The sequence below is a fragment of the Piliocolobus tephrosceles genome, chromosome 19 (genome assembly GCF_002776525.5).
Source record: "Piliocolobus tephrosceles isolate RC106 chromosome 19, ASM277652v3, whole genome shotgun sequence".
NCBI classification, from domain to species: Eukaryota; Metazoa; Chordata; class Mammalia; order Primates; family Cercopithecidae; genus Piliocolobus; species Piliocolobus tephrosceles.
In genome coordinates this window covers 53,405,005-53,431,540 of record NC_045452.1, presented here as the reverse complement: position 1 = coordinate 53,431,540, position 26,536 = coordinate 53,405,005, and the positions used below count along the sequence as shown (strand labels likewise).

Genomic DNA, 26,536 nt, shown 5'->3' with positions numbered 1-26,536 from the left:
TGTTGAAACTTCATCTCCACTGTGGCAGTAGTGAGAGATGGGGTCTTCTGGAAAGCAAGTCATGAGAGTTCCACACCCCCGAATGGATTAGTGCCTTCTAAAAGGGCTAGAGGAACCCAGCACAGGCCTCTTTTTGTGCATCTGCCATGTGGGAACACAGGGTTTGCTGCGTCTGGAGGATGCAGCCACAAAGCGCCATTTTAAAAGTAGAGAGACCAGGCCCTCAGCACACCATGTTGTGCCCACTCTTGAACCTGGCCTTCTCAGCCTCCAGAATTGTAGTATTTCTATTGTTTATAAATTACCCAGTCTCTGGTATCGTTAAAGCAGCACAAACCGACTGAGACAATGGTCTCCCTTCTAGTTTTTATTTTTTGGTTCTCCAAATATTTTCCTGACAGAGAGGAATGAGGAATGGGCTCCCTCTGTTTCGGTGGGTCTTCTTTCTCTACTGAATTAATTCTAATTCTTTTGCCAGATGCTGAAGGCCCTCTGTGGTCTGGGCCCACCCCATATCTAGCCATGAAACTCACAGCTGCTAGCTGTCTACACCACACCTCTCTCTCAGGCTAAATAGCTTGGGGTATTCCCACAAAAGACCACGTATACCCATTCTGACACTTTTGTTTTCTATTCCTGCTATCTTGGAAGCCCATCTCTGCTCACCTACGTTATTGGAACTCTTTAGAGCCCAGCTCCAATGCCCTCTCCTATATGACTCTCCTCTCCCAAGGCAGGCATTGTCATTCTTATGGGATAAGGAGACTGAGGCTGGGAAAAAGGAACCAATCTCTTTGAGACCCAATGGCCAGTAAGCACCAGTGCTGAAATCCAAGTCTTGGGCTTCTTAACACCAGTCTTCCCACGTTCAGCCCCTATCTATTTCAGCTTCTTGTATTATCACAAAAGTAGCTGCAGAAATCAGGCATTGTTAAGCGTGTCTGTTCCAATGTCTTTAGCAGTCTCTTCCACTCTTGCGGATTTGTAAGCTGACTTAATCACTGCTAGTCCTATGGAATGGTTACTGCTTTTGGCCATCAAATGGCATTTCTCAGACAGCGGCAGCTGGAAAGGGCCCTGTACCCATCTTATCCCTTGGCAGTAAAAAGGCAGAGTAGCAAAAGATCACGGAGAGAACTCTTAAACTTGTACTTCACAGAATAGTCAGGGCATCTGAGGTTGAGGTACACTGTGGTACCCCGGTTTCTCTTTTCTCTGTTACACTGTTGGTAGAAAAGTTCCTCCAAATGGCCACCAGCATGCCGAGCCCCATGGTGGTTAGTTTTCCTGGTTTATTACGTTCATTTTCAGAAAATGTAAGTGAAAGAATGACAGATTCAAGAAAAGTTACATTTTTAGCAGAGTGAAACACACTTAGCTTTTTTTGTTGTTGTTGTTGTTCAAAATAGGAACATGCCTATCTTAATTCAACACAGAAAATTTAGAAATAACCATCCCTGGCTATGTCATTTAGAACAATGATGCCAGTGTGGTTTTATTTATTTATTTAGAGACGCAGTCTCGCTCTGTTGCCCAGGCTTCAGTTCAGTGGCGTGATCTTGGCTCTCTGCAACCTCTGCCTCCCTGGTTCAAGTGATTCTCCTGCCTCAGTCCCTGAGTAGCTGTGATTACAGGCACACACCACCAGGCCCGGATAGTTTTTGTACTTTCAGTAGAGACAGGGTTTCTCCATGTTGGCCAGGCTGGTCTCGAACTCCTGACCTCAGGCAATCTGCCCGCCTTGGCCTCCCAAAGTGCTGGGATGAGGTGGGAGCCACAGCGCCTGGCTGTCAGTGCAGTTTTAAGATAACAAAAGAGGCAGACATGATGGATTACTATTATCAGAAGTAGAATTCAATTTCGTCATCATAAAATGTCTAAGGCAGCCAGCTACCCGTAGACATGACTAAGGGCTCAGGATTTTACCAGTGGCTAACACACTGGCACTGGGCAACTGAGCCTATGACAAAATATCCAGAGACAAATATGATTCTTTCATAGTTCATTCTGAGTGGGACTTTGACTTCCACGGTGAGACTAATCACACCGAAACCACATTTCCACTACATTAGTGGCCCTGATGGATTATCCTTTTATCCGAATTAATTTAATACTTAATTACAGTGCTCTGATGGCCTGTATTGGGGATTTTCAGAGGTTTTAAGCATCTACATTTGCCAACCACTATATTAAACTAGGAGACTTTGCTTATTTTCCTCCCAGGACTTATTTTTCCCCCCTAAAAGCTATTTGTTATGACCGAAACTGTAGCAGTTATCTTTGAAGTCAAATATCTTCTACACTATCCAAGCATTTGAGCCTTGCAGTTAAAAGTGGAAATATTTAACTGAGTTTAGTGATAATATTTAAAATATGGCTTAATCAATAACAGAGGTATTTAATTTCAAATACCAAACACCCAATGAACAACATCACCTTGCTCTTTAAAAATGCTCTGAGGGCGGCTGGGCGCGGTGGCTCATGTCTGTAATCCCAGTACTTTGGGAGGCCGAGGTGGGTGGATCACGAGGTCAGGAGTTCAAGAGCAGCCTGGCTAACCTGGTGAAACCCCGTCTCTACTAAAAATACAAAACATTAGCCATGCATGGTGGCAGATGCCTGTAATCCCAGCTACTTGGGAGGCTGAGGCAGAAGAATTGCTTGAACGTGGGAGGTGGAGGTTGCAGTGAGCTGACATTGTGCCACTGCACTCCAGCCTGGGTAACTAAGACCCTGTCTCCAAAAAAAAAAAAAAAAAAAAAAGCTTTGAGGGTGTATACGAGGCATACTTAGAGAACAAGCCCCACCACTTAGCTATCATTGTAAATACTTAAAAATACTTTAAAGAAAACATCAAAAGATAATAGTAATTTCTTCTTCAAATAGCTAAATTTTTTTTTTTTTGACATTCATGATCATTCATTTTGAGAAAAACAGCCTCATAAATAAAACAATCGCTGAATAGGAAGCAGATGAATTCATCTAATATTCTTTTAGTTATTAATCCACTAGCCAAATGCCTTCTAAAAATTTAACAGTCACATCTTAGGTTTAAAGAAAATAAAATTTATAGGCATTAAATCAATCAGTTATCTTTTACAAGTGTCAGTTATAATAACTGAACAGCCTCTTCCATACATTGAACACATTTGGGTTGCAGAAGAACATTTTCTTCATATAAAGGAGGTGCCACCTCAGCCTTTTCCCTGTAAAGTTCGGCTGTTAACGTTCTGATTTGAATCTATCCATCTGACAAAGGTCTAATATCCAGAATCTACAAGGAACTTAAACAAATTTACCAGAAAAAAAAAGAAAAATAACCCCATCAAAGAGTGGGCAAAGGATATGAACAGACACTTCTCAAAACAAGACACGTATGTGGCCAACAAACATGAAGAAAAAAGCTCATCATCACTGGTCATTAGAGAAATGCAAATCAAAACCACAATGAGACACCACCTCACACCAGTCAGAATGGTGATCATTAAAAAGTCTGGCAACAACAGATGCTGGTGAGGATGCAGACAAATAGGCATGCTTTTACACTGTTGGTGGGTTAGCTCAACCACTGTGGAAGACAGTAAGGTGATTCTGCAAGGATACAGAACTAGAAATACCATTTGACCCAGCAATCCCATTACTGGGTATATACCCAAAGGATTAGAAATCATTCTACAATAAAGACACATCCACATATATGATTATCATAGCACTATTTACAATAACAAAGACTTGGAACCAACCCAAATGCCCATCAATGATCGACTGGATAAAGAAAATGTGGCACATATACACCATGGAACACTATGCAGCCATAAAAAGGATGAGTTCATGTCCTTTGCAGGGACATGGATGAAGCTGGAAACCATCATCCTCAGCAAACTAACACAGGAACAGAAAACCAAATATTGCATGTTCTCACTCATAAGTGGGAGCGGAACAATGAGAACACATGGACACAGGGAGGGGAATGTCACACACCAGGGCCTGTCGGGGAGTTGGGGGAAAAGGGAGGGAGAACATTAGGACAAATACCTAATGCATGCAGAGCTTAAAACCTGGATGATGGGTTGATGGGTGCAGCAAACCACCAAGGCATATGTACACCTATGTAACAAACCTGCACGTTCAGCACATGTATCCCAGAACTTAAAAGTAAAAAAAGTTAAAAACAAAAACAAAAACAAAAACAAAAAACCCCTCTGATTTGGACACCAGTGAGAATACGAAGTCCCTAGGCTTGCTGGTTTTTCTTCTGTTTAGGATCGAACCTCCACTGCTATTACTGTTGTTCTTATTTTCTGATTCTTTTGGTTCCCAAAATGGAAATTTGTTGTTGATCTTATCTAACAGGAGATTCGCGTATGACCAGTTCTTATCTTTTAAATAAAAATTTACTCATGTGCCTGCCTGAAAGGACTGAAGATCACACCCCCACACGCTCTTCCATGTCCCTTCTTCTCTCTCCACTGACACAGCTGCATTGGAAGTATCTGTAAATAGGATGGGCCAATTTTCCCTATCAAGAAGCTCCACTAAAAATCAGCGGTCACCCACTCTAGCTAGGCATTTTGCCCACACCAGGACTATGAGATCAGATTTCATTTTCCAATCAGCAGTTCTGTGCATGTCTGATTCTCGGCTCAACATACAACTGCTATGCTGTTTATTATACTTAATCTCTCCATGGCCTCTGAAACTCCTCAAGGCTCAGATTCCTCATCCGCAAAATCGTGGGAGGCTGGTTCTGTGGTTTTTACAGTTCCTTCGCTTTGAATCCTTTTGTCTATACTCTTGCTACATGGGTGTTCTCTGGGAGTTTGTTAGACATGCGGAACCTCAGGTCCCACCCAGATCCAGGGAATCAGAATCTGCATGTTAATGTGATCCCCAGGTGACTCTCATGCCTGTGACCATGTGAGAAGCCCTATCCTCCACCACACTGACCACAGCCACCAGCTGTACCAAGACACCACCACACAACAGCTCTGGTTATCTCTTCACGAAAGAAAAACAAACATAATGGCTGGGCGTGGTGGCTCGCACCTGTAATCCCAGCACTTTGGAAGGCCAAGGTGGGTGGATCATTTGAGGTCAGGAGTTCAAGACCAGCCTGGCCAACCTGGTGAAACCCCGTCTGTACTAAAAAAATACAGAAATTAGCCAGGCACAGTGGTGTGTGCCTGTAATCCCCGTTATTCGGGAGGCTGACGCAGGAGAATTGCTTCAACCCAGGAGGTGGAGGCTGCAGTGAGCCATGACTGTGCCAACTGCACACCATCCTGGGCAACAGAGCGGACGCTTGGTCTCAAAAACCAAAACCAAAACCAAACAAACAAACAAGTCTCAAAAACAAAGCAAACAAAACAAGGCATGAGATGAGTGTGGGCCAAGAAACAATATTGCCAGGGGAATATTGCCAAAACACCTTAAAAGTCAAGTTCTTAGAGTCCAGACTCATGCCTTGAAGTTTCTTATCATCAGGGTCACATTTCTGAACCAGAAAGCCACAGGAAAGACTGGTCAAGGACTTCCTTTTTCCCTGGACCATGTGTTACGGGAAGCTTTCAGGAAACAGGTCAGTAAGTGTAGAAGGCATCACAGGACAAACTTCATTGCTGGGTTTCCCAGAAAAGAGCAGCTCTCCCCTACTGAAGACACTTTTAGCAGACGGGCCTCACTAGTGAGTAAATATACTTAAAAAGCATGGACTTACTTGTAGGTCAGTGGAGCAGCTGATTTGGGGGAGAACCCATGTGATCGTTAAGGATGGTAGGGATGTTTTGATTGGCATATATGCTACAGCCATCTGCGATGCCAGAGCCATACTGTGATGGGACTGTGCCAGCTACGACACCTTCATAACCATGAGAACTGCACTCATGGCTTCTTCATACCCATCTGCTGATTTGATAACCACAATTATCTTCCTTAGTGGGATCACTACTCCCATTGATAGTTGAACAAACTGACGTGCATCCTGAGAAGTATACTTAAAACTAGCAAGTGGCAGAACTGAAATCTGAACCCAGGTATCCCAATTCCTAATGCAACCTTCTCACTGTTCCATGGAAAGTTCCATTTTATAGAGCACATGGCTATATAACTTGGATTAGAAACTAATATTAAAGAAGGGTATCACGCCTGTAATCCCAGCACTTTGGGAGGCTGAGGCGGGTGGATCACGAGGTCAGGGGATCAAGACCATTCTGGCTAACATGGTGAAACCCTGTCTCTATTAAAAATACAAAAAAAATTAGCCAGGCATGGTGGCACGCACCTGTAGTCCCAGCCACTCAGGAGGCTGAGGCAGGAGAATGGCGTGAACCCGGGAGGCGGAGCTTGCAGTGAGCCGAGATCGCGCCACTGCACAACAGAGTGAGACTCCGTCTCAAAAAAACAAAGCAAAACAAAAAACAAAACAAAATAAAAAAAGAAGCATAAACTCATCTATCATCACAAGTATCCTCTTTTTCAAATTTGAAATGTATGAACATTTCAAATTTTTGATAAGTTTGAAAAAGAATGAACTTGACGGTATCTTTTTTTTTTTTCCTTTCATATAAAGAAGCCAAGGTAAAAGAGATTAAAGCAGCAGTCCAAGGTCACGGATGTTCCTGACGGCACAGCAGGGCTGAAAAGCTCCCTCTTCTAGCCAAGTGAGGCCTGCCTGTCACTCTGTTCGGACAGCCCATTCTCAATAGCACTTTCTCCCTAGAACACTCTCCCAATTCTTTACATCTCCCTTTCTCAGGATGAACACGATGGCTACGTGAATGGCCAGAAGGTTTCACTAACTCTAAGTCAAATTTGAAATAATTTAGACTCCTTTTGATTTTGAGCTATTTAAAGGCTTAAACAGTATATTTATTCTGCTGACTCAATCAACCCAAATATCCATCTGCATTCATGATGCAGTGTAGTGACCGGAGCACTTCAATGGTCAAGAGTGATACAGCCCTGTATGACGTGGCCACATTTCCCAACTTGGGGAAAAATTTATACACATATTATCACAAAGTAAATGCTGTACCACAAATCCAGTTTTTATCTTGACCTCCAGAAAATCAGGTCAGTTATTTTTACCTACACTATCAACCTGGAAAATCTTCCAGAGTTCAAACTCAGACCACATGTCTAAATCTGGGTTTACTTTTGTTTAAAATAACAGTTTCCTGGCCACACATTTTTAAATTAAGCATGCTTTGTCCCCTTATGGTAACAAACTGTCCCTGGAAGGGACACAAACAAAGCTCCACATCACTTGTGAAAATATTCCTTATTGCTAGGGACGTTTTCCCGAAATATCACTTGTCTGGTTTAGACTGAGGGTACAGAAGAAGTCCCTTTTCATTTAGAACACATTTCCTTTTGGCTTTCAAACATCATAAATCAAAGAACTTAGATCTATCAGCGGCATCAGTCAGTAATGAAGATAAAGACCAGCTGGCTTCCTGGCATCTAAAAGCAGATTGTGGGGACCCTTTTTCCCGTTTACCTGTAGAACTTGTGCCAATGTACTGATATGATTTCCAACTACATCAGGGAGTCTTGGTCCTGCCTGGGTTGTCAGGAACTTAAAGTAGAGACTAAAAAACAAATTTACATACTATAGAAATAATCTCTGAAAGATGCTGTATTAAGATTCACACACACACACACACAGACACCCCTCCTTGTTTTGAGGAAACATACAGTGAAGTATTTAGGCGTAAGGGGCCCTTATGTCTACAACTTCCTTTAAAAATTTTTTAATTTATGGCTGGGCGTGGTGGCTCAAGCCTGTAATCCCAGCACTTTGGGAGGCCGAGACGGGCGGATCACCAGGTCAGGAGATCGAGACCATCCTGGCTAACACGGTGAAACCCCGTCTCTACTAAAAAATATAAAAAACTAGCCAGGCGAGGGGCAGGCGCCTGTAGTTCAGCTACTCGGGAGGCTGAGGCAGGAGAATGGTGTAAACCCGGGAGGCGGAGCTTGCAGTGAGCTGAGATCCGGCCACTGCACTCCAGCCTGGGTGACAGAGCGGGACTCCATCTCAAAAAAAAAAAAAAAAAATTTTTTTTTTAAATTTATTTTTAGAACTTTTCTCTAAGTCTCCAATTATACTAAAACAAAAAGTTTAGTACTGTAGGCATTGTCGGCTTTAATTTATACATATTTGGATGTTTTCCTCTGGTTCGATTTATAGTGAAATTACATCATATGCCCATTAATCTGATACAAATTGTATGTCTTTTACAAACAAAAATAAAAATGAATGTGATTTTGATGCCTCATATCTTTTTTTTTTTTTAATTGGAGACAGAGTCTTGCTCTGTCACCAGGTTAGACTGCAGAGGTGCAATCTCAGTTCATTGCAACCTCCGCCTCCCAGGTTCAAGTGATTCTCCTGCCTCAGCCTCCTGAGTAGCTGGGACTACAGGCATGCATCACCATGCCCGGCTAATTTTTGTATTTTTAGTAGAGACGGGGTTTCACTATGTTGGCCGGGATGGTCTCCATCTTCTGACCTCATGATCCACCCGCCTCAGCCTCCCAAAGTGCTCGGATTATAGGCGTGAGCCACTGCGCCCGGCCCGATGCCTCATATCTTTTAAACATGTCAATTATTTCACATGGTCTTTAACCCAAGAAACAGCTATCTCTTCACATGGCTGCCTGGCTGGTTGAGAGATGTGTGCTTTGATGGCTGACCTGAAGAAATTTCAAGGTGATTGTTATGTGAAATTCTCTCTTCAAATCTGACATCAACAGCCTAACCTCTGCAGCATATGTTATGACTTCGCTGTGAGTCTTCTTTTATTAAAAAAACAAAGAGTTTTTACCAATTATAAGAGTAACATAAATTTAGTGCCAAAAATGTAGAAAAAAGAAGTAAGAATACTTCATTTGCAATTCTACCAGCAGAAATAATCAAGAGTAGTGTTTTTTTAAAATGGTTTTATTCTTTACAGCATTATTTCATCTCTTCCTTATCATCACTTTACTACGTAATTTTTATGACTGCTTAATGGGAGTAAATTTTTCGAAGTTATTGAGGCACACGGACGGTCCTTGGAATGAGGACAATTAGGCTTGAGGACACAGAGGAATCATGAGGAAGAATTCTCCAGTTTCCTTCCTTTTTCTGGGTATAGTTTGTTTCTCCTTCTAAGTAAGTTCTTAGATGTAGAATGAATTGGAAAAAATGAAATGTGAGGTTTGTTCCCTCTACCACAGTATCACATTTCATTTTTTAAAACTCCTAATGCTTTCAGTGAGGACAAGAAAGTACAGTGAGAAAAAAAATTCCTCAAATATCAGTTTTCATACTCTTGCGTGCATTTTTATAACGGCAAAAGTCATTCTGGTGTCCATATGAAATCTAAAGGCACAATCTTTCCTGGAGCCTTCAGTGCTGGTTTTGGGGTTGTCTGGAAGTTAATCCACAGTCTCCCATTTTCTCTACTGGAGCTCTGAACCCATTAAGAGAGAGCAAGAAGAGATGTAAACCGCTCCTTTACTTCTGATAAAACCAAGCCCTTACTAGTCCACATTTTGCTTTCTCTGGGGAGCGAGTCACATATAGGACACACGGCTTGTCCAGCTGCGTGCTGGACTGAATTTCAGCTTCAACCTGTACTTTCCAACAAAACAAGGGATGGAGGTGTATGGGCCTTAGCAAGACATGCCCACAGCACTGCCATAACAGCTGTGCAGGCTGTGGGTACAACTCTAAAAGCAGCACTCATTTTGTAGTTTCAGTGAGCACTGTCCCTAAAGCTGTGTTCTCTGTGACCAGTCACCTCTCTCAAGCTCATGAGAGAAGTCTATATGACCGGGGTAAGAGAGATCCTGGCGTGGGCCAAAGCAAATGAATTAAATGGGAAACAGTGCCTCTCCCGGCAGCCAGCAAAAACTCTGCCATGCTGTGAAGAAAGTGCATTTTAATTGATTCATGTTGATATGTGCTGAATTGATGGAATTTTATACTTCAAAGGATGCAAAGAATTGGTTAGCAAGTCTGATGAGCTCATGGTAGAAAGGATGATTTTCAACATCCATACATAGTTAATTTCATTCAAAGAGCCTAAAAAGCCTTATGCAGATAATTATAACGGGATCAGGCAAGTGTGTAAGATTAGCACAAATTATATATATATATATATATAAAATCACAACACAGGATTGGCACCTTTTCCCACACACAGCACATCATCCTTTTATATATGATAGCTCATTTGAAGTGTATATTTATGCAGATTAAAAAAAGCACACAAACCCTCTATGCACTTCTGCACAGTGGCCTACTGTGTTTTCTTTAACACAAAACTTGCTTTCTGGGGAACAATTCTAGATATAGCAATGGTTCTTTCTCTTCTGCTTTAGCTTATTCACATGCTTCTTTAACAACGTTCATGCCTGTAATCCCAGCACTTTGGGAGACTGAGGCAGGCGGATCACAAGGTCAGGAGTTCGAGATCATCCTGGCGAACATGGTGAAACCCTGTCTCTACTAAAAATACAAAAAAATTAGCCGGGCGTGGTGGCGGATGCCTGTAGTCCCAGCTACTTGGGAGGCTGAGGCAGGAGAATGGCGTGAACCCGGGAAGCTGAATTTGCAGGGAGCCAAGATGGCGCCACTGCACTCCAGCCTGGGCGACAGAGCTAAGACTGCGTCTCAAAAACAAAACAAAACAAAACGACAACAAAAAAACACGTGGGGAAACCAAGCCTGGCAACAGAAAGCACTTCACATGGGGAGCTTGGAGAGGAATGGAAAGTGTCTGTCTTCAGGAGAGCATTCACGATGCACAGGAGTGAGAGAAGCTGAAAAGAGTCACTTCAAAAGAAATAATCTGCAACCAAGAAAATCAAACCACTTTATCATAAACTAGTGAGCCCCTCCCTCCCTGCCTTCCTTCCTTTTTCCAGGCGAGCGCTAGAAATAACTTCGTCAATTTCTTTTCACTTAAAGGGCTCATGGTTCAGAGGAAAAGATGGGCATAAGAATAATTACCATACAAGGGTTATGGTAGGGAAACAGACAGAATGGCAAACAAGCCTGGGCTTTAGGGATGTGACTAGTGATATTACAATGGGGCCCAAGGGAAAGACAGCACTGTCCTGGCAGATGCAAGTGCATGTACCAAGGCACAGAGGACGAGCTGCCCAGGCTCCGTGACTCTTCTGGCTGCTGGGATACAAGGGAAGTGAAAAGGGAAGCAGCTTAGCCAAGAGGCTTTCAGTTTGTGGGATCCAGAGGGCAGAGGAATACGCTGACCTATACCATGACCATACAATTAGTAAAATCCCAACCTATGGGAATTTTATGGGTCAAGTGACCTGTGCTTCATTAACAGGTAAACTGTGAAGAAAGGATGGGGGAGAAGCCTGGAGATTATAAAAGACTAACCAGACAAGCCAGCAGTAAAAAAATGGCCAGAAGCATAGCCGATAAGGATGCACACAAGAGTGATAAAGCCAGAAAGATATTTCAGGAAGTGGCCCAAGGAAAAACAGTGGGCATGTTGGTGGCGGTATTTGGGGGAGGCTGTAATTGGGATAGGGTTGAGATGCTAATGGGGTGGAGGGCAAACTTCTAATTCTTGACCTGAGTTTAATCTATGAAAAGAGCAAATATGGGGGAGAAAGGTTCTATTCACACATGCTGAGCTGCAATCTTTCAGGACATTGGGTGGAGCCATTGGAAACATGGACCCAGAGAGCTCACTTCTACGCTGAAACAGTCCATAGGGAAGCATGAGAATGAAAATGGAAGCATTCCCAATACCAGAGGAACTTCGCAGGTGCTTTGGAAAAAGCATCCACATTAGATTCCCCAAAGGGGATTTATCTGGTATCAAATTTTGCTAGACAATGAACAGCTCCACCCATGATAAAATCATATGTCCTTGCTGAAATTCTTTGTATTTTTCACACCTTGTCTAATTGCAGTGCTTAACACAATAAAATCAGGCTGGTGTTCTTGTTAAGAACTAGAGAGTAAAGCATTTTTAGTCCAAATAAAATGCAATGGGTCTTAAAGCAAACCATTTTAGTATAAGAATCTATGAGATAATAATAAAATGCAACTTCATTTTTTCCTGCCGAGAACAAAGAAGAAAACAGTGTAGGAGATGCAAAGTAAAGTAGACCCGACCTTTCTGCTAATTTGATTTTAGATATGTCCTCCATGCAGACAATGGTGAAGGGAAATGAAGGGAGTGTCATTTTTACTGACCTAGAGAACCACAAATCTTGGTGCTGGAAAGTACGACCCATTTGACATGATGCAATATATCCCACTTGGCCACTCACTCGAGAATGGATAATCTGTTTTCCCGCCTGGGGCAACTGCTCTCTACAGATGTACATCTTCAGGCCTCATACTCATTGGATCACTCTCCAATCTCTCCAAACTTTTTCTAATCCCCACACTTTCCAGTCTCAGCACAAGACCTCACCCAGGCTTCTGAGGCTTTGTTGAAAATTTACACAAAATTCTAGAAATGTATTTTCTTTAAAAAAGTTACTTTACAACTGTTATTTTCATCTCAGCACAGTTAGCCTTTCCTTATCAGATCTTACAATGTTTCAACTTGAAACTAAAAAAGAAAAAAAAAAAAAACACATTTCATCTGAAATTATGATATACTAAATAGTTATTGACTTGGCCTTAAACATTTCTACTCTTTCCTTCTTACACAATCAGATTAAAAAACGTAACTACCTTTTCTAAACATACAATGTTAAAGCATGTTCAACTTCAGTAACAGGTAATTAATGTACCTCAAAAGTCAGAGCTTCTACGTTAATTACCATAGTGCTCAAACATCGTTTTCTACATTTTAAAATTTTTGTATTGATATTATGTATCAATAATTGTATTGATATTTTGTATTGATTGTATTCTGTATTGATATTATGTATCAATAATATTAAATGATTAAATATTATGTATCAATAATGATATTAAATGATTAAAGATATTAAATGATATTATGTGCCTATTTTTAGATTATATGGGAAAACAATATATTCATATAATTTGGAAAGATCAAATCAGTATAATGGGATATCCATCACTTATATGTTTTTCTTTTCTTTTTTCTTTGAGACAGGGTCTCTCTCTGTCACTCAGGCTGGAGTGCAGTAGTGTGATCATAGCTCACTTGAACCTCGAACTCCTGGGCTCAAGTGATTTCACCTCAGCCTCCAGAGCAGCTGGGATTACAGGCATGCACCATCACACCTGGTTAATTTTTAAATATTTGTTTTGTAGAGACGGGGTCTTACTATGATGCTCTGGCTAGTCTTGAATTCCTGGGGTCAAGCGATTTTCCCACCTCGGCCTTCGGAAGTGCTGGGACTACAGGTGTGAGCCACCGTGCCCAGCCTGTCTTCTTTACACTAGAAACATTCAAATAAGGTTCTCCTAGCTATTCTGAAATATACAATAGATTACTGTAAATTAGTCATCTTGCTGATAATTAAATACTAGGTCTTAATTCTTCTATCAAACTGTATATTTGTATCCATTAATGAACTTTCCTTTGTAAGTGTGACATAAGCAATCCTTATTTGGCTACACTATAAACTTCAACAACAAATTAAAACATGATTCACATTACAGAGCATTTATACATGCCTTTTCATCTTCCAAGTGTGGTAAACATTCATTAACCCTGGCTAATTAAAACAGCCACAGTTTACACATTTACTCATTAATCAGCCTCAAGCAAATGCAAAGCATTAAACTCTTTCATGATTTGGTACCAATTAAATTTTTTTTTTTTTCAAATGAAGAGGTCATAAATTTAAGACATGTAGTTCTCAGATTTAAATTTGATAGTGGTTGAAAAAATCTGACAATATTTCACATTTTTAAAAGTCAAGGAAAATAAAAAAAATAACTGCATTATGGGTTGAATTTTCCCCCAAAATATATGTTGAAGTCCTAACGCCTACACCCGAGAATATGGCCTTACTTGGAAACAGGGTCTTTTGCAGATATAATTAAGTTAAGATGAGGTCATACTGGAGAAGGGTGGGCTCTTAATCATATTAGAGAAGACACAGAGACGGAGACACGGGGAGTAACACCACGTGAAGACAGAGGTGGAGACTGGAGGGGTGCATGTACCAACCAAAGGGATATATCAAGGGCTGGCAGTGTCACTACAGCAAGCGAAAGGCATGAAACAGAATCTCCCCTAGAGCTGTAAGAGGCAGTGTGGCCCTGGCAACACCTTGCTTTAGGACTTCTAACCTCTAGAATAATGAGATAATGAGAGAGTACATTTCTGTTGGTTTCGGCCATGCGGTTTGTGGTAACTGGTTCCAGCAACCCTAGGAATCTAATACACTGCCCACGTCAGTGAATATTAGCTATTTGCTGATAAGACAGTAATTTCTGGTTATAACAAATCTACTGGAATACAATGTGGTTTCTTTTTTTTGAGATGGAGTCTTGCTCTGTCGCCAGGCTGGAATGCAGTGGCGCGATCTCGGCTCACTGTAACCTCCGCCTCCTGGGTTCAAGCGATTCTCCTGCCTCAGCCTCCCAAGTAGCTGGGACTACAGGCGCCCGCCACCACCCCCGATTAATTTTTGTATTTTTAGTAGAGATGGGGGTTTCACCATATTGGCTAGGCTGGTCTTGAACTCCTGACCTTGTGATCCGCCTGCCTCAGCCTCCCAAAGTGCTGGGATTAGAGGCGTGAGCCACCACACCCGGCCGAAGGTGGTTTCTTAGTGAGTCCTTTACTCAAGGCTGGAATTAAACAGATAAAGGAGATGAATCACGAGCTCTATGATAATAGTGTAACAGTTGAATCTAGCCCTGTCAAGTGCAGAGATGTTTTCCCTCTGAACACCCGTGTGTTTCAGCTCTGCTCCTCTTCCGATGCCCTTCCACAGGGAACAGATCCTTTACTGACCACCAATGGCTGCATGTCTTATCCTGAGAAGACCATGGGATTTTGGATGCCAGGTCAACCCTGACACTCAGCAAGAAAGTGGAAGGGCCTCAGTTTCAAACACTTTGTAAACACAGAGGTTAGGTCATTTCCTCTCCAATAAGCCAGAAGCTCAGCTGTCCCTGGCAGCAAATTCTGTGTCAAATGCCTGGCGGGTTTCAGGTTTTACTAACTCCAGAGTGAGGAAACATTACCACCTCTAACGCCAGAATGAAGTCAGCCGTCGTACCTGTGTGTCACAACTAAATTGACTGAAGTCAGGGCAGCTGAAGTAATCTATGAAACTTAGCATGTCAATTTCAATTTAGGGTTCACATTCAACAAACTGTATTAACAACAACAACAACAACAAAAATTCTCCAGTAGTCTCAAAGTTTTTATTTTATTCTTATATAAAATCCGGAAGACTGGAATAGAATGTTTTATGGTACAAGTGTTTAGTAGCAACATTGGTTAACTGTGACCTTTTGGCTCAAGACATGAGAAAATATAGCTAACGATGGTTGGTTATGGGTTTGTCACACTATACTTTGTTATACTATCCAGCAGCATCCCCCTGCTTTAACAGTGTGGATACACCAGTTAAAAATTAATTTAAAAAAATCTGGGCTGGGCGTGGTGGTTCACGCCTGTGATCCCAACACTTTGGGAGGCCGAGGTGAGTGGATCACGAGGTCAGGAATTTGAGATCAGCCTTATCAACACACTGAAACCCCATCTCTACTAAAAATACAAAAATTAGCTGGGCGTGGTGGCGTGTGCCTGTGATCCCAGCTACTCAGGAGGCTGAGGCAGGAGAATCACTTGAAATCGGGAGGCGGAGGTTGTGGTGAGCCGAGATCGTGCCACTGCACTCCAGCCTGGGCGACACAGTGAGACTCCATCTCAAAAAACAAACAAACAAACTAAAACAAACAAACAAAAAGAAAACCAAATACACACCTGTCAAATCCTTCCATACAAGTGTATGCTCTTCACATACCAAGGAAGTCTTGGATTTGAAGTTCATCAAGGCCGAGTGTAGGCTGCCGGACCACAACCTGGTTTTAATGCCTTAGGTGCAGAAGCAGGAGAAATAATGCCTTTCATGCCTCCCCTGACTTGTTTTAGGATAAAGAAGCTGTGCACTAAATAGACAGTAGCTGAGGAACGATAAAGAGGATCTACTCAAAGTATGAATAAGCCAACTGCTATGGACTGAACTGTGCCCCCTGAAAATTCATGTACCAAAGCCCTAACCCTCAAGGGACCTTTGGAGATTGAACCTTTAAAGAGATAATAAAGGTTAAATGAGATCATGGGGGTGTGACTCTGATCCAGGAGGACAGGTGTCCTTAATAAGAGAAGGAAGAGGTCAGGCGCGGTGGCTCACGACTGTAATCCCAGCACTTTGGGAGGGCAAGGTGGGTGGATCACCTGAGGTCGGGAGTTTGAGACCAGCCTGACCAACATGGAGCAACCCCATCTCTACTAAAAGTACAAAATTAGCTAGGTGTGGTGGCGCATGCCTGTAATCCTAGCTACTCGGGAGGCTGAGGCGGGAGAATTGCTTGAACCCAGGAGGTGGAGATTGCAGTGAGCCAAGATCGTGCCATTGCACTCCAGACTGAGCAACAAGAGCAAACTCTGTCTCAGGAAAACAAAAGAATAAGAGGAAGAGACACCTCTCTTTCTCTCTGAGAAAGACCATGTGAGGGCATGGTGCGTAGGTGGCCATTTGTAAATCAAGGAAGAGAGGCCTCCTCAGAAACTGACCTGCTGGTACCTTGATCTTGAACTTCCAGCCTCCAGAAGCATGAGAAAATTATTGTCTGTTGTTGAAGCATTCAGTCTGTGGTATTTTGGTATTTTGTTATGGCAGTCCTAGCAGACTAATGCATTTATATAGTCACACCCAGACAAAACAAAGAGCAAAGGTCAGAATAGCTTTTTCTAGAGGATTCTGTTTTTTTTTTCTTTGTCTTCTTTTTTTTCCCAAAGGCAATAGCTGAATCTGAGAGTAACAAGGGCTCACCAGGGATGTGCAAGGAATTTCTTATACTGCCCCTTTCATGGAAATGACAAGGAAGTGATTTATTTCAGATGTGACTCAGTTCAGGATTTGAAAGCATAACTGACCTCTGGGCTTTTCTTTTTCTTTACTTGACCATTTACCATGTAAGTTCCCAAGTGCTTCCTCCCTATCCTGCTTCACTACAGGCAGTGGGAAAAATCCAAACAATTTCCCCCTGTGTCTGGGACATCTCCAGTTCTGTGGTCTATTTACTTTGAAGGAACAAAAAAGGGGATAGTATATGACTTCCATCCCAAGTCACTATAGGAGATGCTTTAAGAAACAAGGGAGTTTAAATTGCTCTCCTGTATAACCTGCAAAATTCATCTCCTATTGCAGAGTGAGTTGCTTCTCAGGATTCGCACCTGGAGTTGGTATTCAGCATGTGTTTTCTTTGTAATATTTTTGTCAATTCTCTAAAAAGACCACACTTTTTGAGCTGACACTAGGCTCTCTGACGATCTTCCAAGATGAAGCTTTTACAGTCCATTATTTACAATGCTGACAACTCCAGGCATATTTTGTCAATTTTCCCTTTCATCTCTTATTAAAATAATATCACTTTGGATTTGAAGGGAGCCTAAATGGAGAATTCTTTAAGCAGAATGCCAGTATCGATGATAGAAAGCGACGAATCTAAGAGGGAGGTGAATGTTCTGTAAGCAGAGAAGTAGATTCACAATTTCTGAAACAGCAAATCAAACAGCAAACGGGGGAAAGTTAGGAAAGGCAGAATTTTGTGACTCAAGCCCGTCCTAGGTTTACACTGTTTTTTGTTTGTTTGTTTGTTTTGAGATAAGGTCGTCCCTTTGTCACTCAGCCTGGAGTGTCCAACTCCTGGGCTCAAGCGATCCTCCAACCTCAGCCTCCTGAGTAGCTGGGACTATAGGTGTGTAGCCCTAAGCCCAGCTTATTATTTTTTTGACTTTTTGTAGAAACAGGGTTTCCCCATGTTGCCCACGCCGGTCTTTAAAATTCCTGGGCTCAAGTGATCCTCCTGCCTCAGCCTCCCAAAGGGCTAGGATTACAGGTGTGAGCCACCATGCCTGGCCTCTTATACTATTTATTTCCTTTAGATACAGTTAATGGACGTTAATAAGCAGTTTACGCCAATCCCTTTTCGTAGCTAATAAGATGTCTTATCTTGGATAAATAAAACCTAGCCACTAATGCTGCCACACCCAAAGAACTCTGTATGCAGCTAAACTTCTTGAGGTCAACAATGCTTCATTATAATATTTTATAAAATCACCACTTTGGAAGTGAACACCACTAGAAATTCATATGGCCAATTTATAGATGGGGACTGGGGAGGCAGGGAGCATCTCTGCAATCCAGTAGTTAGGCTCTGCCAGAAAGTATTTACAGTTGGCTAGACTAAGTCTCTGCTTCATTTTTTTTCCAATGAAAATGACAATGTCTGTCATTCTATATTCAAGACAAATATAAATATAACCTAAGTTTCTGAGAATCCTTGTATTTTTGTTATTGCATATAAGCATGAGTTTTAAAAACCTCTGAATGTTTAGAGGATCACCTGGGGGAATAAGAAAAATGCAGATCTCTGTAGGTCTGAGGCAGAGCCCAAGGATCTGTATTTTTAACTAGAACTCCTCTAAATTAATGTGCTTCACTTGGCCCCAATTACACATTAAGAAACAATGATTTCAAGATGACATTCAACCTTTTCCATCCAAGGACTTAAAGCAACTAAACCAAAGACACCAACAAATACCAGATACTTTTCTCTGTCTACTGGCTGATGGCACAAAAGTGCAGAAGTCACATAGGGCAGTATAGAAAGCTCGAGCTAGGACTGGAGTCAGCGAGACGCTAGCTTCCCCTGTTTGTGGATTCTGAAGCCTCAAGCCCACATTAACAAGGCTTTAGAGGACAGTAAACACCCAAACTCAGGCTCCTGCAGAGGGCCCCCAATTCTGCTCGAATATGTCTATTTTTCTTTAAAGAAAAAACATCTGGTTTTTGCACCCCAGGTATAAATACCCACTTTGATTTCTGAAAGGCTTTGGCAACACATGAGGAAGTCCTTGGGCCTTGACCATTTTTAGCACTTTCACAGTTTCTGATTCTGAGCAAGCGACTTAATCACCCAGTATTCTGAATCTGAAAACCAGGAGGGTTTAATTCCACTTTCATGTTCCCTTGAGGAGCTCTTGGCAGCAGAATGAAGGCAGGTTCATACTGAACGTGGGAAGGAGGCCAGGAAGCCAGCTCTTCCTTTCACATCAGAGATCTAGAAAGCAAAACTTGTCTCACATTTGCATACAATATTAGATTTACATACGGATGCCACGTTTGTCAAAAGACAGGCTAATTAGGACATTAGTTTCCTTAATGGTTGCGATTTAGTAATTCACAGATAGTCCCACTTAATTTTTCATCCTATACCTGAAGGAGCTACTTCACACTTCAAGTGTAAGAAGGCTTCTCCCTTAAGATGGAAAGAAGGCATTCAAGTGTCAAAATACTGGTTTTCTGCCAAAAAATAAAGGATGAGAAAAAGCAGAGACTTAGTTTATCAAATCAAAATACATGCTGGCAGGAAAAGACTACTGGATTACAAAGTTCTTTCCCCCAGCCTGCACCGATTCCTCTTTTTCTCTAAAGTTTCTTATTTTTTTCAGTTTTTCTCATGAACTGACATTGCCAACCAGCAGTCTGGAAACTGTTCAGGTTGATTCTCAGCAGAAAATCGAGGGGCTTTCCTGTTATTGTTAATAAATACCCTTAAAACACTTAAATTTGGTTAGTTTGCTTCAGCATTCTCAGTATATTACAAAAAAAAGTACTCAAGCGTTTCTAGAATTTATTTTGACTGACATCAGCTACTCTAATGAACAGGAGGGGACAACAGCAAGGTATATGAGGAGCATGTCCTTCCTTTTTAATCAGAATTATATAGGAACTAAAAGCTCTAAGGCCAGAGCAGAGTATAATATCTTGGAACAAGAAAACGGAGAATGTCTGACATTTTCATTGATCATTTAGGCTGATGGCTTAAACCATTTCCACCCACGTTTCTTAAAATTTAGCATTTCCAGTCAACATTACCTACTGCAATTTCTCTATAATCTTAAGGGTATTAAGGCCCCAAGTGAGGGGCAGAGAGATGTAAACTAAAGGGGAGTCAGAGAAGGGAAAACTGAGTCTGATGCACATCATTTATCCTTTCTTTTCTAAATTACTTGAGGAACAAAGATTGTGCCCTCATACCTGTGATGTCTCTGACAGTGGCAAAGAATATGGAACATGGGAAGCATTTAATACATATTTATTGAAGATCCTGTGTCCTTATTTCTTGAATCTCCTTGCTATTCACAATGGCAAATGATATGAATATACATATACATATTTATCATGATAAAATATATGTAACATAAATCTTACTATTTTAACCATTTTAAGTGCAAGGCTCAGGGTATTAAGTATGTTCACGCTGCTATGCAACTGTGATGGATGATGCATTACGGCCATCCATCTTCCCCGCTGAACTATTTTCAGTATTCCCAAACTGAACCTCTGTGCCCGTTAAACGCTAACTCCACAGTCCCTCATCCTCTCAGCTCCTGGCAATCACCATTCTACTTTCTGTATCTATGAATGTACTACCCTAGGTACCTCATATAAGTAAAGTTCCATATAAAACACTTTACAAAATTTGCATGTCATCCTTGCACAGGGGCCAGGTTAATCTTCTCTTTAATCATTCCAATTTTAGTGTATGTGCTGCTAAAGCAAGCATCATACATACACTTTTTTTTTTTTTTTGAGATGGAATCTTCCTCTGTTGCCCAGGCTAGTGTGCAGTGGCACAATCTCAGTTCACTGCAGCCTCTGCCTTCTAGGTTCAAGTGGTTCTCCAACCTTAGTCTCTAGAGTAGCTGGGATTACAGGCATGTGCCACCATGCCCGGCTAATTTTTGTATTTTTAGTAGAGATGGGGTTTTGCCATGTTGGCCAGGCTGGTCTCAAACTCCTGCCTGCCTCGGCCTCCCAAAGTGCTGGGATTACACCGTGCCCAGTCTATCATATATACACTTGTGAAAACCTCTAAGACTTCCTTACAAATGAAAGTGGTGACAGAACTAAGTCATATACCTAGTGATATCTCAATGGTGATGATAAAGTTAGTTTTTATTTGACAAAATCTATTTGCTATCAGAATACTATACTTAAAAATCATAAGCATTAACAACTAAATCACATATATAAAAATTTTAAAGAACATGCAGCTATAGCAACTTCAATACTATACAGGAAGCTGAAGACATAGGTCCACACCTAAACATCTGTCCTCAGGGGATGGGCAGACAAATTTCAATGCCCCCAGAACCAAAAGCAAAGACACAAGAGACACGTACAAGACAAAATAAGTTGTTGCCAAGCACTGTTTCAAAGAAGTAAGATTTAACTCACGCTTTCATGAGCATATGTAAATGCATACTTATCAAAAAACAAACACATAAAACATGCTATTTTAAATGTGCTATCTGAGGTCACTGAATCCATCCACAGGAGCGGAAATTAAGTAACACCCTGGCCTTGACCTCTGACCACCTGCTTCATGCTCCAAGTCCAAAGCCTCTTCATAAATAGTGTTTAGATTGCACACCAAGTCAACATTCCTTTGGACACGTCTCATAACTTGGAGTTAATAGATGGCTCCACTATTTTTGATGAGATATTATAACTAACGTTCTATGATTTGCTTTCTAAAGTAGTCCATAGCGTATATGGCAGGAAAACTGTTAACTAATAACGGAGCTTACTCAGAGAATACATGCAAAATTTGTTTCTGAGTTGAACACCAAGAAGCAAATTAACATGCCTTCCAAACTCTGTCTCACATCAAACAAATTCACGTCATTCCCAGTTAGTGTTTGTGGAAACATATTTCAAAATTAATCTCAATTTTGATTCATCTCCATACTCAGGGTGGCAAACATCACTGATTTTTTTTCCTCCTCTTTTAAAAAAATGAACCTTGAAGGCAGATGCTTGTGAAAAACAGAATAACCAGCCCTTGTTCCAGTCCAAAATCATTGGTTGTTCCCAAGACTCAACAAAAAAATCAGGACACATCTGCTCCAGTGTTCCATGCCAGGAAGTAGTCCCACAGCCACCACTGTGGTCTGACTTCACTCCCTAATCATTTTACTTCAGATTTCTTTTTAGATTTTGTTTCAAATTACAGGGCCATACAAACAAGCTGGTGAGTTGAGAAAATAGCTTTGGGACTGTATTGGATCATCAAAAGAAACAGCAGACTTTGGCGTGGGAGACCCTGCCTCAGGCTCCATCCATTTGGTTGAGGTGCCCACACACGCACAAAAATAAAAGAATGGCATAAAAACAGACAAAAACTACTGACATGTCACAGTCATTATGGTTTAAGGAAAAGCTCACAAATAGTTTCTCTGGAATCTCACCATAATTTGGAGTAAAAGATGACAGCATACTAAATCAATTCTCTTGCTACTTCTAAATACTAACCTTCCTGAATGGGGCTCAAGGCGGAATCATTTCACACCAGATATCAGTTCTAGTAGTTAAAGTGTTGTTTAAAACATCATGAACAAATTTATATATAAATATTCCCCCAAATGATCTACAGATCCAATGCAATCCTCACTTTTTTTTTTTTTTTTTTTTGCAGAAATGGTGGTAGGGGTGAGGAAGATCTTAAAATTCATGTTGTAATGCAAGAGACCTTGGATACTCAAAGCAATATTGAAAAAGAAGAACAAAAGTAACAGACTCACACATGCTGATTTCAAAATTTACTACAAAGCTACAATGATCAAAACAGTTCGTTACTACAATAAGCACAGGCACACAGATCAAAGAAAAGAACTAAGACTTAAGAAATAGAAATAAACCCATATTATCTATGGACAATTGATTTTGTGTAATAGTACCAACACCATTCACTAGGGGAAATAATAGTCTTTTTCCTTTTTCTTTCTTTCTTTTTTTTTTTTTTGGAGACATGGTCTTGCTCTGTTGCCCAGGTGGCATGATCAAGGCTCACTGCAGCCTCAACCTACCCAGGCTCAGGAGATCCTCCCACCTCAGCCTCCTGAGTAGCTGGGACTACAGAAAGATGCTATCATGCCTGTATAATTTTTTGTAGAAATGTGGTCTTGCCATGTTTCCCATTGTGGTCTTGAACTTCTGGGCTCAAGTTATCTGCCCACCTTGGCCTCCCAAAGTGCTGGAATTACAGACATGAGCCACTGCACCTGGCAAGAATAGTCTTTTTCAACAAATGGTGCTGGGACGCTGGATATTTATATGCAAAAGAAGGAAGTCAAACCCTTATCTCACACCATATATGAAAATTAAAATGAATCAAAGATTTAATTGTAAGAGCTAAAACTACAACTCTTAGAAGATAACACAAGTATAAATTGTTGTAACCTTGTTTCAGACAATGGTTTCCTAGATACAATATCATAATAACTGCCACAAAAGAAAAAACTGATAAAACAGACTTCTAAATTGAAAACTTGTGTGTGTCAAAAGGATCCTATCAAGGAAGTGAAAATACAACCTACAGAATGGGTAAAATATTTGCAAATAATGTATTTGATAAGAATTTAATAGTATCCAGAATATATAAAAATTCTTACAAATCAATAAATAATAAAGGCAGGCAGAGCGCAGAGTGGCTCACACCTGTAATCCTAGCACTTTGGAAGGCCGAGGTGGGCAGGTTGCCTGAGCTCAGGAGTTTGAGGCCAGCCTGGGCAACATGGTGAAACACCATCTCTCCTATGCTAAGAATACAAAAAATTAACTGGGTGTGGTGGTGCGTGCCTGTAATCCCAACTACTGGGGAGGCTGAGGCATGAGAATCGCTTGAATCCGTGAGGCGGAGGCTGCAGTGAACTGAGATCGTGCCACTTTACTTCAGCCTGGATGACAGAGCAAGACTCTGCCTCCAAAAATAAAAATAAAAGTAAAAATAAAAATAAAAAAAAGAAAGTAAGAAAGGTAAACAACCCAATTAAAAAAATGGTCAAAGAATCTGAACACACATCATTTATTTGAACTGAACAAAATAATCCATAATAAATCATTGCAATGGCATGAAGAAAACACTGTGGTTCATGTTTAATTCATCAAATTTCTGCCAGCGTCCATTTGGAGCACAATAAACAAGATCAATATACTGCACTGGATTATATATATTAAGGTCAACAATTTGTCTGACAGAATGGTAGAGATAGTTTTTTTTTTTTTTAATAAAAGGAAACAGTTTTTACATTGATTATTCCTAGAAAGTGTATTTTTTTTTAATGTAGCTAAAATGATTTACTTTTTCCTAAAATTATGGAGTAGAAATACACAAAAGAAAGTATCTGTTTGCCAAATGGGAAAACTATAAAAATCATTCAGGAAAATGGATGCTGTATTACATGTGAACTTTTAAAGGTCATTATCAATGACTTCCACAGATCATCTGGATGACATACACTATATTTACAGATTCTATAATTAAACTCCAAAGCAAGAAAAAGAGAACTTACATATTATCACAACCAAAAAAGGCATAGAGAGCTAAATGCATACAAATCACTCTATGAGCCACCACTATGGGTGAGTTCAACACCTGAGGTCTGTAACCTCAAGTCTGTAGACAGACCAGTTGGGGACCTAAAGTATGAAGTGTACCGGCATGCACACATTTGTATCTATGTGTGGAGACATTTCAACATGGCAGTCTAACTTGTGGGGAAAAGAAAGAGAGATCAGACTGTTACTGTGTCTATATAGAAAGAAGTAGACATAAGAGACTCCATTTTGTTCTGTATTTGAGATGCTGTTAATCTGTGACCCTACCCCCAACCTTGTCCTTGCAAGAGACATGTGCTGTGGTGACTCAAGGTTTAACGGATTTTGGGCTGTGCAGGGTGTGCTTTGTTAAACAAGTGCCTGAAGGCAGTATGCTTGTGAAAAGTCACCACCATTCTCTTAATCTCATTGTACCCAGGGACACATACACTGCCAAAGGTTGCAGGGACCTCTGCCTAGGAAAGCTAGGTATTGTCCAAGGTTTCTCCCCATGTGATAGTCTGAAATATGGCCTCGTGGGAAGCCAAAGACCTGACTGTCCCCCAGCCTGACACACGTGAAGGGTCTGTGCTGAGGAGGACCAGTACAAGAGGAAAGAAGGCCTCTTGGCAGTTGAGATAGAGAAAAGCATCTGTCTCCTGCCCATCCCTGGGCAATGGAACATCTCGGTGTAAAACCCGATTGTATGTTCTGTTTACTGAGAAAGGAGAAAACCGCCTTAGGGTGAAAGGTGGGACTTGCTACAGCAATGCTGCTCTTTATGTACTAAAAAGGTTTATGGAGATGTTTGTATACGGATGTCAAGGCACAGCACTTTTCCTTAAACTTATTCATGTCACAGAGATCTTTATTCATATGTCTTACTGCTGACCTTCTCCCTATGATGATCCCATTATCCTGCCACTTCCCTTTTTCTAAGATGGTCAAGATAATGATCAATAAATACTGAGGGAACTCAGAGATCGGTGATGCGTGGGTCCTCTGTATGCTGAGTGCCGGTCCCCTGGGCCCACTTTTTCTTTCTCTACACTTTGTCTCCTTGTCTCATTTCTTTTCTCAAGTCTCTCTTTCCACCTAACAAGAAACGCCCACAGGTGTGGAGGGGCAGGCCACCCCTTCACAACTGTCAGAAAACTAAGAGGCTGTCTTAATAGTATACTGTACTTTGCCACTTTGAAGCATAAAATACTTCACATGTAGGTCCATTCATTAGACAATGCATTTTCATTTATAAATGAGTGGCTCTATTTTGGAAGAGAAGTTGTCTTGGGTCAAAGATACACATTTAGGCATAGGCAGCTGAACTTATAGGTCATGTCTGTTAGTTAATAACACTAGGGAAAATATGAATAAGGGGCTCTGGGACTATTATGAAACCAATGGGGGAACAAGGCTTTGGTTGTTGATAGTAAGTATAAATGTTCCTGGCTGGGTGCGGGGGCTCACGTCTGTAATCCCAGCACTTTGGGGGGCCAAGGTGGGCAGATCACCTGAGATCAGAAGTTCCAGACCAGCTTGGCCAAAATGGTGAAACCCTGTCTCTACTAAAAATACAAAAAGATAATCCAGGTATGGTGGCACATGTCCGTAGTCTCAGCTACTTGGGAGGGTGGGGCAGGAGAATCACTTGAACCCGGGAGGTGGAGGTTGCAGTGAGCCAAGATCGCATCACTGCACTACAGTCCGGGTGACTGAGCAAGACTCCATCTCAAAAAAAAAAAAAGTTCTTATATCTAAATACTTAAGTCAGTTGTAAACTATTGAATCTATATACATTTAAAAGTCATTTCTTATGATAAACAAAGTGACAGCTATGTTCTTATAAGAACAAAGTGACAGCTCTCTCTCACTTTATTTGCTTTTATGATTTTTTTTTTTGATGTTCATCCTTGATTAACAATTACACATAGGGATACTTGAA

General features: G+C 41.1%; 1 protein-coding gene and 1 non-coding gene across 7 annotated transcripts in view; both read right to left on the bottom strand.

Annotated features, from left to right (window-relative positions):
- The window catches only part of APP (amyloid beta precursor protein), a 291,865-nt gene that overhangs the window by 30,563 nt on the left and 234,766 nt on the right, over window positions 1-26,536 (bottom strand). The gene's annotated exons all lie outside the window — the stretch shown is intronic.
- Window positions 20,671-20,775, bottom strand: LOC111527361. The gene has a single exon (XR_002726641.1). It is a non-coding gene; the product is annotated as a U6 spliceosomal RNA (small nuclear RNA).